The following is a 13831-nucleotide window of genomic DNA, read 5'->3' as shown; positions in this document are numbered from 1 at the left end:
CCTAGACTTTAGACGATGCAGCGGTTTGAGAAAACCTCCAATAAACCTTTGCATAATTCACTAAAAAAACTGAATATTTTAAAGCAAGAATGAAAATTTTTTTTTATGGAGTTAAATTATAGTTTTAATTTCTTTTAATTGTTGCTTAAAAAATTATACTGCACTGATAGAAAAATTCGTTTAAATTTAATAAGCTTTAATAAATAATTTTTTAACATCTTAGGATTTAATAAATATTTATTAACAGTTAATAAATTATTTATTAAATGTTAATAAATATTTATTAATAAAAAAAAAAAAAAATCATAATAAAATAATAAAAATTAAAGAAACAAAAATAAAATTTACAAAAAAAAAAATGATGAAATATTAACCGTTTGAAACTTTCGAAAGTTATAGAAAAAAAAAGCACCGAAATAAATAAAAGGTTAGTAACCTTAATCTGTGAAAGAATGCCAAGCCTCATCTGTGAAGCAAAATACCAGTATTCAGGTATACGAAATAATGAGGCCTTTCTACGAAATCTTGAGGAAGGGACCAATGGACCAATTTATAAACATATACTTCTGTATACACCTATGCATTGTGTCTGTGTGCCTTTAAACTTTCAGAACGTTAGAAACGTTTTTTTTTCTTATTTTTTTTTTTTTTTTTTTTTGAATATTTCTTTAGAAAACAGTGTATAGAGTAGCATGGGCAGAAGGCGCACAGTGAGTAGACTACGACGTGCAGATGGACTTTCACATCAGCAACGCCCATATCCACCTGATGCGTCTGCTTATTTTTAGAGTGAACCTTAAGATTTGCTTTCGTACCTTGACCTTTTGCTTTTTGAAGTTTTGTTATGCTTGAATGAAAAAAATTTTTAGTGTTACTTATTCGTCAAATCCTTTTTTTGTTATTTTTCTCATCTATTAAGTTCATCTTTTATTATTATTATTATTATTTTTTCAAAAGTTATCGTGTTTATCCCTCAATAAATACTTGAAAAATTCATAGTGTAAGCTATTAATAGCACTTTTTTCTGTAAATATAGCAATTTATCGATTTAAAAAAATTTTTATAACTTCAGTGATCATTTTTTGAATGTTCTAAGTAAATTATATAAAAAAATTAAAAATAAGAATGATTTAAAATTTTGTCAGGATATGTCTTATTATTTAAATATTAAACTGTCAAAGTTTGAATTTTTTAATCCCGCAATTAAAAGTAGTTTCAATTAGATGACTCAGTATATATTTTTTATATTTAACAAAATAATGACTTTTAATTTTAACTAAATTTCATACGACTATAAACTTGTCTAAGAAATTTTTTTAAACCTAAATTCAAAGTCTCTGAATGTAAAAGTATTTGTCACAAATCTTCAAAAATAAATAATTCTTATAATTTTTCATATACATAAATAATATCGTCTGTCAAGAGGAAACTAGAGTATTTTTTAGAGCGTGTACGTAAAGCCCCCCCCCCCCCTGAGAATTCCTTCCTGCAATTATTAAAACTGAATATTTTCAACGTCCAAATACAAGAACAGATGTTTTCAAAGTAATACTTTATATTTGTGCAGAATAATGGAAAAACAAAAATTTTTTTTTTGTAAATGAAGAGTTGCTTTAAAAATTTCGGAGCGCTTTATTGAAACGGAAACCATTGGCTAACCACTTTCTATTTACGAGCATCGACATTGTGATCCAGTCATGAAGTTGAAGTGATTTTTTGTTCATTTTTTTAAATAAATTCTTTTTATTGACTTCTGTACTTTCAATTTTCAATACTAAAAAGTTTCTCAAAGAAATCTGGGACCAAAAAAAAAAAGCAACAAAGATTTTCTTGATAAATTAAACACAATAAAAAAAAAAGTAGGCCGTTAATTAGTAACTAATTTAGAGAATTGATAAGAAGTGTCAAAGATAATGCTGCTTTCATATTTCATCCAGCCTTTATCACAATTGAAATAAATTTTAATTACACACCCAATAATAAATACACACATTAATAATAAAATAAATATTCACGCTGGTTAAATTAACTGACACAAAAAAAAAAAAAAAAAAAAAAGTTATTGTAATTTAAATTCTTTAGCAATAATCTTACGTAACATTCGAACAGTATTTAATTCATCACGATGAGTGTGTGTATGTATCTATAATAAATCTTTTTTTGTTTTTCAGGTAAGTAGTGCACTTGTCCGAGTACCTCAATGCATACGAGTGAGTTATATGATCATACATTTACAGCTTTGAATTAAAAATAAAAATTATAATCGTCAATTCGAACAAAGTCGACAGGTCAGTGTGTTCTCTTATATTTTTTCTTTGGATGAATAAATTAGAGTCTACTGATTATGATACATACAGACTCACGTGTCTGTAATTGTTAAATATTAAATAAAATGCAGAATGTATATGTTGATGTAGACAAGGCCTTGATGCGTGCCCGAGTCCTCGGGATGTTCAACCAAGCTTCACGTTGCTCTGTAATCATGTCCGGTCTAGCTAGTACATTCTAACGCCATTATCACTATCACTTAAAATCGTTTTACGATTTATCATTAATCATAATGTGAATAATTTTATGTACGTCGTAGAAACTAATACTCGAGCGTAAATATTTTTTTTATGGTAATTTTTAGACTAATTGTCGAATTGGCTGATTTTTAATTAATTCATGAGGAAACAATAATTACTGTGAAAAATCGGAAAAAAAATTTTTTTGAGGAAATTCAAGTAAATTAGTCAAATTTTTAAAACTTACGGAAAATTTTTAAATTTAATCTACACTGAAAAAAAAAATTAATTTGAATCAAAAGAAAAATTCTTGAACTAAGTAAAATTTACTTCAAACTTTTTTTTTCTTAATTTTCTTAATTTTTCTTAGTTTAAGAATTTTTTTACTTAAATCAAGAAAATTAAATTCTTCAAAATTATTTACTTGATTCAAGTAAATTTTTTTTTCTGTGTAAGTAGCCTAACAATTAATTAATTATTATATTTTTTAATACTATTATTTAATAAATAATTTCTTCAGTCTCACTATTGTCAAGTTCAATTTTTTTATCTGTCCACTGTGTAATTAATCTAAAAGAAATAAATACTGCAATGTAAGTTGGAAAAAGTTACACGATCGAAAAAACTTTTAAATCTTGTAATTATGAATCATATGGAATGAATTGCCAAGTGTAATGCAATGTGTATATACATCGTTTGTTCGTAGAAATGTAAGGTCTGATCAGTGTTCTTCACGCTGCAAAAACAATCTCAGGGACACGCGGTGGTCGTTCGCGTACGACGTGCACATTTTATTTTTTTTTTTTTACAACTATAATAAAAATAATAATCATCATTATTATTATTATATAAAAAAAAATTGTTGAAAATAGACCATTTTGATTTTAATTTTTCCCAAATATTTTTTTTTACTTTCAAACAGAATACAGCTTCTGTAAAATTTAAAATTACTCATTTGAATACAATCTTTTTAATCGAATCGTGTAATAAATTTTCCTTTGATAAAGTATAATAAATAAATAAGTATAATAATTAAAGTTTTCTCAAGTTAAAGTCGAGAATCTAATGCATAAATCTCTCACTTTTGCCACCGATCCCAAGAAAAAACTATTTTAAATAAAATTAAGTCGAAAGTTTTAACTTTTGACGGGAAAAATAGTTTTTCCATCTACCTCCCGGACGAATAAAAATAAAATTGACTGCAGACCGGACAAAGCCGGGTCAGGCATATGTCGAATTATTGAGGAGGATGTGTACGGTGCACATGTGCCGTTACAGTTAGTTATTGTGTAGGGTCTTAAGCAGTGAAATTTTGGGCCTATGAATCACTAAACGGTACATAAAAATACACTTTCACATATTCAAGTGAAACGCAAGGATATTTAAAAAATTTTCATTTTCTCAACACACCATTAGTTGTTTTAATCAAAATTTATTTTTAATTAAAACTCATTGAAAAAATTTCATGTCTTTTTTATTGCACCTAGTTATTCAGCATTAGCTTCAGTTACGAAATTTTTCTTGGCATTTATTTTTATTCCATGAAAATATACGGTGGAAATCAGCTGCTAGGGGTCGGAGATTTTGGGAATTTATTTTTATTGCCCAGAAAATAAAAAGTATAAAGACGATCATCAAAGTAGGGATTACTACTGCCGAAAAAATATTTTCTGTAGTTTTCAAATTGTGTATACGAAGCCAATAGGTTAAATTCATGTAAGAATTCTGTAGAATTCGATGAAATGGAAAAACATAAAAATTTAGTATTGCGTAAAGAAATGTTACAATAAACTTTTTTTGAATTAATGGAAAATTTATATAAATTGTCTGGTAAGTTTTTATTATTTACTTTCTATAGATAAAAAATTTCTATTGTGTAATTTTTTAAAAATACATTTATATAATCGAAAGTTACATGATTGCAACTAGTTCTATTTTATAAATTTATCAAAACAAATATATGTGTGATTTATAAAGTTACAAGCTCATCTCGACGTTACACTCATCGAGACCTTTCATTTGAGTACCCACATGAATTTTTGATATATTTTATATATTTCATAAATATCATATATATCAAATATATAAAATATATGAAAAATTGATGTGGGTATTCAAATGAAAGCTCTCGATGAGTGTAACATCAGAATGAGCTTATATCTCGAGAAATCTTAATACTTGACAAAATAAAATGTCATTTCTTAATTACTGACATTTTTTAATCGTAAAAAATTCCCAATATCTCCGGTCAAGTTCAAGGTTACACTCCATTATTATTATTATTATTATCTTCGAAAATAATATGTCATGTTCCTTCTACAGAAAAATAATTATTCATCAGTGGAATTAAAACTCATACGCCTTCATTACATCCAGCGAAGAAATAAATACATTTATAATATCGGAAAAGTTACGTCAGTGGCACTCCTTAGCCACCTAGACCTTGGCTAGTTTTATTCTACCTTAGCAAACAATTATTATCATTGATCTATCTGATAATAATATTAATAATAATAATAATAATAATAATAATAATAATAATAATAATTGCATAAGCAAGTAATGAAATTATTGCCCGGCAGATCGAAAATAAAATCCAGGATAAGTTGGACCCGAAAGTGAGCCTCAGCGTGACCTATTTGGTGAGAGCCCGACCCAGAATCGTGACACTATTAGGAGGCTCGTAGTACACTGGGTGCCACCACTGTTGACCTGGTTTTCCTGGCCATGACCCACCCGAGAGCTACCAGCCCAGAATATATACTTGGGTACACAAACGTAAACCAAACGCTCGCGCACAACCCTCTCGAGTCTTCCTATATTCCCGGCTGATCCCGATGCCTCCTTAACGTCGACGTCTGCTGTCCCCACTTCTCTGATTTAACATTCTCCGGATTGGAATCCAGCCCGTCCTCGTCCCCGTCGCGGTCTTTGTCTACTAAGCCGCGGAATAGAGTTCTGTTCTGTTGAGTACCAGGCTAGACGCCGGATAGATGTAGAGCAACCAACTATCAGCACAGGGGAAATTACACAGACCGCATGCATGGGGTGTAACAGGTGTGACGTCACCTTACCCCTCTCACCTTTTAACCTATTTCTTCCTGACCGACATATTTTATGTAATTACTATTTACTTTGATGTTTGGGGACTGGAATACTTTTCCAGTCATTTTTTTTTAGTTTAATTTAGTAATTTTTTAACAGACTTTAAATAATTTTTCGAAATAAAAATCTAATAAATTATCATTAAAAATTTTTTAAAAAAATTATTCCACACGTTAAAATTGTAAAAAAATATTTTCTTAGTATTGGTTCATTGAAATGCACAGAAAAACAATTTCACTTGAGCCAAGAAAATATTTTTCTTCCTAATTATTTTTTTGAGCGAAAAAAAAATTTTTTTTGACACAAGAAATGGTATCATTGGAAAAGTCTTGACCTGGAGTTGTGTTTTTTTATGGTTTCATATCATTTTCATTATTAGTAAATTTATTATGACAAATATTGAAGCTGCATTTGAAAATGCTCTATCTCTAGATACATAATTAAGAAACAACCCTGTATCTCGTAAACTACTGACATTTTTAAAGATATAAGCTCATCCTGGTGTTACTCTCATCAAAAGCTTTCATTTGAGTACCCACATCAATTTTTCATATATTTATATATATTATAAATATGTATATATGAAAAATATATCAAAATGCATGTGGGTACTCAAACGAAAGATTTTGATGAGCGTAACATCAGGATGAGCATATATCTTCAAAAATGTCAATAATAAAAAAAATCATAAAAATCTTAAGATGGCTAATTTTATTTTCATCTCATTTTTTCCTTCATTTCCTCACAGCTTTGAACAAAATCAAAAAATTTCCAGCCGCCAGCTGATTTAAATTTACACCTGTTTTTCTTATCACATAAAAAAGCTTATGAATTATAAAATTAATCTTAAAATTTACGAATTAATTATCAAAATATATAATTAAAAATTAATGAACATAAATATCAATTACCTGAAAAATATCTAAGCGTGTCATAAATCTCCACTCATATTTTCCAAGTTGAAGCTAAAAAAAATAAAAGAATTTATTAAATACAACAATAAAAAACAATGTTATCTTTAAATACTAACATTCTTCATAAATAACTTGAATTTCCAATAAAAACACTTGCTATCTCTGCTAAATAATAATTTAAAATTAAAATGGGATAAAAAAAAAACTCAAAATAAGGTTTGATTTTTTGCAATAAAATATATAGATTGCCGTGGAATGTATGGAGAAATTAAAATTATAAAATCACAGAAAATTTTTAAGTAACTTACATTTAAATGGAGTCAGAAAATTTGACAACGTTGCGTAGCGCGCGAGCTTCAAATCATTCAATAAAATTCACACTAAACTTTAACGCACTTATGTTTTTCATTCACACTTATTAGTTAATTTATTGTTAACAAATTTTCATATTTGATAATTGAATAATAAAACAATAATTAAAAAATACTAGCATTCTTGCCATGAGACATTACAATGTTATGCTTTTATGACTAAACATTTTTAATTAATTTATTTATTTACACTGACTGCAAAAACTTAAACGCGGTTAAGGTTATATTGTAAGAATGAAAATATAAACACCCGAAATATAGCGTTGTCAAATTACGGACAGGTTACTAACGGCTGATTTACAAAAGTCAAATTAATTTTTGTATTTAACTATTGTTTTTTTTTTAATTTTCAAAATTTCAACGACTAATGCCTCATGTACTATTTATTTTTTAATTTTAGAAATTTTTACAGGCTTGTTATTTTAATTTATTGCAACATTGACTACTACCGTTGTCGCGCCGGTTTTTTTGGCTCACAAAATGGCGGTCAATTTCAATGATACTGAAGTTAGCCGTCAGGTGTCGATTTCAAAAATTTTAATAACAAATTAATTAGAATAAAAAAATGCTTTTAAAAATTTTCACTTGTAATTTTTATTTATTTTCACATGTGAAATTTTTTAATTTAATTTTTTTTATAATAATTGCATTATTATGAAATTTTAAAATAATTTTTAATGTCAGCTAACTTCAGTATCATCAAATTTGTGATGATACTAAAATTAGCCGAATTTTTTAATTATTTAATTTTTTTTAATAATTAAATTGAAATAAAAAAATTTTACTTACAGTTTTTGAAGTTTTTTTAAAAGTGACATTTTTTTGATAAAAAACAATTCTAAAAATTTTTAAATGTCGGCTAATTTAATTTTCATAAAAATTATTATAAAAAAAATTAAATTAAAATGTTTTACATGTAAAAATTAAAAAAAATTACCTGTGAAAATTTTTAGAATCATTTTTTTATTGTAATTAATTGATAAAAAAAATTTTTAACATTAACAGCTGACTGCTAACTTCAGTATTATAAATTTGTCCGCCATATTGTCAGTCAAAAAAAACTGGCGCGAATTTTTTAAAATTTCTCGAGAAAAAAAAAGAATAATTTATTAAAAAAGTGTTTTGTTATTTACAACGTTGACAGTGAAAGTAAAGTCTGAGTGGTGTTAGTGTGTAGAGTGTTGAGTGTTGAGTCTGAGCATCGATACGAGAAACGAGAGCCCGACACAAACGATAGGTGGAGTGGTGGCATGGCTTGTAGCTTGCAAGTGAGAACGATAAAAAAAGAGAAGGAGTGTGTTGTTGAGAGTAGGAGCGTCTGCTCAAGGCTCTGCGGTCCCAGTGCTTCAGTCAGTGGCGGAGCGTCGTTGTGATAACGTTTATTGTGTTCTATATAATATATACCTTCATTATTTACTCTATTATTATTATTATTTAAAATAATAATAATAATAATATTAAAAATAACAGTGAGATAAAAAAAAGATATTTTTTATTTAATATAAATTGTGTTCAACTAAAACGTCCTTTTTGTTGTAAAAGTATTTTTTATTTAAAACTGACACTTTCACGGCGAGAGATTAGGCGACGTGTGTATGCGTTCTCTTTAACGCGATCGTGACCCCGTTTCCTCGATGACCAACACAGCGCGGGCGCCATTAGGAGAGTTACATTACATACATGCTGTATTATATATTTGTGGGTGTATGTGATACTTGCTACTTGTTTTCTTTTTTTTATTTTATTTCGATCTGTGGATTTAAAAGTTTGAGAATAAAATTAACAAAATAAGTTACGGCGGGAACGGAGAAGAAGAAGAGGAACAAGAAAATAAGATATTTAAAGAAGAAAAATTATTGTTTCACGAATTTCTGATAATGTAATTAATATTTATATTTATATATGTCGTGGTACTGAAATTAATTCATGAAAATTAAGTTAGCCGACATTTAAAAATTTGAAAAAAATTTTTTTAATTAATTAGGCAGTTGTTTAATAATTTTTTTTAACAAATAAATTAATATTATTGAAGTTAACAGTCAGCTGTTGATTTTAAAAATTTTTTTCAATAAATCAATTACAATAAAAAATTCTTTTAAAAATTTTCACTTGTAATTTTTATTAATTTTTACATGTGAAACTTTTTAATTTAATTTTTTTTTATATTATAATAATTTAATTACTATAAATGTCTAAAAAAATTTTTTAAATAATTTTTCAAAACAAATTTTTTTATAAAAAAAAAAAATTAAAAAATGGTCAAAACTGCTAACTTTAATGTCCAAAAAATTTATTATTCTGAAGTTAGCTGACAACTGTCAAATTTTTTTAGTTTTATAACAATTACAACAGTAATTTTTTTTTTTTATTTTTTTATCTTAAATTTTTGAATAAAATTTTTTACTTAATAATTTTATTGTTGTGAAATTGTAAAATAAATTTTTAATGTCAGCTGATTTTAGTGTCTTAAAAAAATGAGTGTAACTTTTTTAAAAAAAATTTTTTTATAATTTAATAGAAATTTTATATTGTGATTTTTTTTTTTTTTTTTTAAATTAAAAAACAGTCTGAAAATTACAAAAAAATTATTTATTATAATTTAATAGTAATTAAAATTATTAAACATCTGCTAAATTAAATTTCATATTAAAAAATCAAAAAAAGTCAGAAAATATTTAAAAAATAAAATTACTAAAAAAAAAAAAAAAAAAATTGTATTTATTTAAAATTGTTAGCCGTCAGATAATTTCAGTATCACAAAATAAATCTTCAATATATATCACATGAAAATAAAAAGAAATTTTTTTTTCCAGAAAAAAAAAAAAGTTGATTTGACAGTTGATAATGAGTATACATGTGGTCAAGGACCTTTTATTCACTTGACTGTGCTAATTTACGAGGAATTAATTCAAGTGATTATGCAATGTTTATCACCGACTTAAAGTGCGTTAATTATATATTTATTTATTTATTTACAAAATTATATGTTAAATAATTATAATTTATAAAATTAGTTTGGCATAAATTATAATTTTGAATTGAAAAAAAATTCTGGGAGTGAGTGGAAAAAATACGTGTGATAAAAATAATAAAAAACGTACAAAGTGGAGCGAAAAAGTGAAGAAGACGAGGGCAAGGGTGTAGTGATGATGTTACAAACGGTGCCGAGGGTGCCAATGGCGGGTGTAAAGCGTCGGTGGGGTGGCCGGCTCGTCGGGCTCCAGGAGTCCAGTCCCGAAGTAACGAGCAGCGGGGTTTTGTCGCCACCCCCGCAGTTCAATCCGGCGACCCCTGACAGCGCGATCAGGAACGAGGAGTTACAACTCTGGGACCTGGACCTGCACAGAGGACTCCAGAATAGCAATCAAAATAATAATGACCACTTACCTGCGGCTTCTACTATTTTGCCCATCAGCGAATCTTCCTCGCCTAGTGTTCTTACTATTGAAGGTATTTTATTGATATCATCATTTTTTTTATTTATTGTTATTATTCATGATGATGCGTTTTGTTTTTGTGAGGAATAATCAGTGGTCTTTACTCAGACCCTCGCCTTGAATCAGCGGTTCGCAATTCTTCTCATTTTTTTTTAGGCAGTTATTTTTTTTTTTTTTTATAATTAATTAATTAATAATATTTAAATTTTTTCTAAGTAGGAAAAATAAAATTTTGTAATTTTATTTTACAAAAAAATTTTTTTTGAAAAATTTATATTTTTAAAATAATTAAAAAAAAATTATTTTATTAAAGAGAGGCTAGAAAATTATTTTGAATTTTATTGTTTTAAATTAAGTAAAAAAATTATTATAAGAAATTTTTTATTTAATTAAAAATAATGAAATTTAAAAAAAAATTCTTGGTTCAAAATTTTTCCTTTTAAATCAGGTTAATTTTTATTAAAAAATTTTTTTAATCTGTTAATTTTAATCTGATTAAATTATAACTTCTCTTCACATTTTTATTCCATGAATACTTCATTTATTTATTCAAAATAAAACTTAAGTACTATAAATTATTCATTTGAAAAAGTATGACTCTAAAGCTTGATGAAATTTTTTTTTTTTCTGAAATGTTTGATAAAAGATTTATTCTTTATAAATTTTCTAAAGAAAAATAATAATTAAATTTATTAATTTATGAAAATTTAAAAAAGTTTTACTTTCAAAATTTAATTTTTAAAAGAACATTTTCTTTGTTAAAACTTTATAAAGAAAAAAAAAAAAACGAGGCCATATTAGGTAATCTTGTGAAATTGTTATTGAGTTAATCAAAATTTTTTTTGAGCTTGTTCATAAAAGTATATTTGGTAATTTTTAAGTCTTCAGAAAAAGTTTTTAAACTATCAGTAAATATTTCAAAAGTTTTTTTTTTTTTTTATCAATTATTTTACTCCAAAAAATTTTTTATAAGTTTAAAAAAATTATTTTCAATTTTAAATGAATTTAAAAATTTTTTTTCATAAATAAATTTTTTTTTTTATAAAATAAGCTTAAAAAAAATTTTTTTTAACAAAATAAAAATTCAACGAATTTTTTTATTAACTTAAAATTGATAAATGATAATTTAAAAAAATTATCAGTAATAAATAATAAATAAAATACGAAAAAAAAAAAAAAAATAATTGAGAGTCACTGAAAGATAAAATATATTCTTGACAGGTCTCAATATTACCGCGAATTAAGCGATGCATCCTTATGATAGATCACTAGGCAATTGATAAATAAATTTTAATCTTGTATTTTTTATTGCAATCAATAATAAAAATTGAAGATGTTACTTAGAAGTAAAGCCGCAAAAAAAAGTCTGACATTCCTCAAATACGAGCTTGTAATTCGACAAAAATAAACCGTAAAAATAACACTCAAAATAAAAAATAAAAAATAAAAAAAAAAACAAGTATTATAAATATAAATAGAGTACTTTTTTTTTTTGTTAAATCCGGCGCCTTATCAACGTAAACTTTCACGGCCAAAAGTTGATATCTCACGCGAATAATAATGATAATAATAATAAAATGGAATGAAATAAAAATATGTCGAGTGTGAAGTGTGAAAAAAACGAGCCAAGTGAAATTAATCTACTGCTGTGGCGTAGATTGTGGAGAAATGAGATCAATGCATCACTTGAATTAAAAATTAAATAAAATTCAAATTTTTGAATAAACGTTCACGGGAATTAAAAAAATTAAAATAAGAAATAAAAAGAAAGTAATGAAAAATTCTTACCATCGATCCGAATTATTTTTAAATCTACAAATTCTTTCTGAAAATAAAAACAAAAATAAAAATAAAAATCTAGTATTTATATAAAATAAATTAAAGAATGTGTCATTTAATAGCTTTCAAACACTTGTAATAGCTTGGGCTTAACTTTGGATGTAATGGTTGTAAAAAAACGTAGGGAGGATACGTCGTCAAGAGTAGAGAGGTCAGTAGGTCACTCTCACTCGCGAGTAACTCGAACGCTTGTTGATGAGTGTTTGCTTCAGACGAGTTAAGATGGGATAGAAGGTTCTCTGGATTCAAGAGAGAAATAAAATTAAAAGAAAAGGATAGAAGATTATATTGAGAAGAATAAGAAGAAAGAGCTCATCTGTTGATGATTCCGCGGGCGAACAGGTGGCGGCAGCGGCTCAATGCTCAGCTATCAACTACGGATATTTTATTATTGTTATTATTATTAATAGTTTAATTGAAAAAATTTTAAATTGTTAAATTATAATGAGAGTAATTTTTTAAAATAAGTTTGGAACTTTATTATTATTATTATTATTAGCCAATTCAAAATTTTTACAACTATAATAATAATAAATTATATCAATTTTTATGACATTTTTAAAGATATAAGCTCATCCCAATGTTACACTCAAGAGCTTTCATTTGAGTACCCACATGCATTTTTCATATATTTTTCATATATACATATATATGATATATATAAATATATGAAATATATGAAAAATTAATGTGGGTACTCAAATGAAAGGTCTCGATGAGTATAACATCAAAATGAGCTTATATCTTTAAAAATAGTTCACAAGATACAAGGTCATTTTTTAATTATTGACATTTTTAAAGATATAAGTTCATCCTGATGTTACACTCATCAAGAGCTTTCATTTGAGTACCCACATGGAATTTTTTATATATTTTATATATTTGATATATATGATATTTATGAAATATATAAATATATAAAATATATGAAAAATGCATGTGGGTACTCAAATGAAAGCTCTTGATGAGTGTAACATCAAAATGAGCTTATATCTTTAAAAAGGTCAATAGTTAAAAAAGTACAGTGCAATTTAACGAAATTCATTATTTATTAAAACAAAATTTTATTTATTTATAATTGATACGTCACGAGTTGCTAATTATTATTGTCATTTAGAATAATAATAATTCGAACATATTTTTTAAAAAGAATTATTATTATGCTAACTTAATAGCTATCCTTGACCTTAAAGATTTTATTTTTATAACAGTAATAGCAATTTATTTTGTCGAGATTTTGATTCCCATTTGAAGACTGGGGGAAGAGATCTTGATCTTATACTGGGGATTCCCAAATTGAATCACTAGTCCAATGACTCTTCTCCAACTCTCTTAGATTCTTATACTCTTATATTCTTATATATTGGTGAGTAGGTATACGGATTGCGATATGATACGATGCCGGGTAAGAGAAAATCGTCATCGCGTAACACGGCCACGTTGACCTACTTATAAATAAAAGTCTTAGTTGGAATTTCTCGTTAATGATTACGAGAGATTGCTTTTTAAGTTTTTAATACCCGGGTTCGTTCGGTGATTTATTACGGATGTGATGAAAATTAGGAAAGAGAAAGTATGGGAAAATTGAGACATTTTTTTTTTGGTTATTATTAAAACAATAATTTTGGTTTTAGTTAAATTTTAATTGAGCTGTCAAA

The 13831-nt window shown here is 26.2% G+C and overlaps 1 protein-coding gene and 1 long non-coding RNA gene across 3 annotated transcripts in view; one reads left to right on the top strand and one right to left on the bottom strand.

Moving 5' to 3' along the window:
• The window catches only part of LOC141533862 (uncharacterized), a 65013-nt gene extending 57428 nt beyond the window's left edge, over nt 1-7585 (bottom strand). Inside the window, exons 1-2 of the long non-coding RNA XR_012480352.1 lie at nt 6835-7585; nt 6524-6577 (exon numbers count right to left, since the gene is read on the bottom strand). This is a non-coding gene — a long non-coding RNA (uncharacterized LOC141533862). The remainder of the gene's footprint in view (nt 1-6523; nt 6578-6834) is intronic.
• Nucleotides 1-13831, top strand: part of Ecr (ecdysone receptor) — a 44844-nt gene that overhangs the window by 16783 nt on the left and 14230 nt on the right. The window lies entirely within an intron of this gene.

This window comes from Cotesia typhae, unplaced genomic scaffold (assembly GCF_013202065.1).
Source record: "Cotesia typhae breed Kobodo isofemale line unplaced genomic scaffold, CoteBio_Ctyphae scaffold_121, whole genome shotgun sequence".
Taxonomy (NCBI): domain Eukaryota; kingdom Metazoa; phylum Arthropoda; class Insecta; order Hymenoptera; family Braconidae; genus Cotesia; species Cotesia typhae.
Note: the sequence above shows the minus strand (reverse complement) of the source record. Positions and strands in the feature narration are given on the sequence as shown.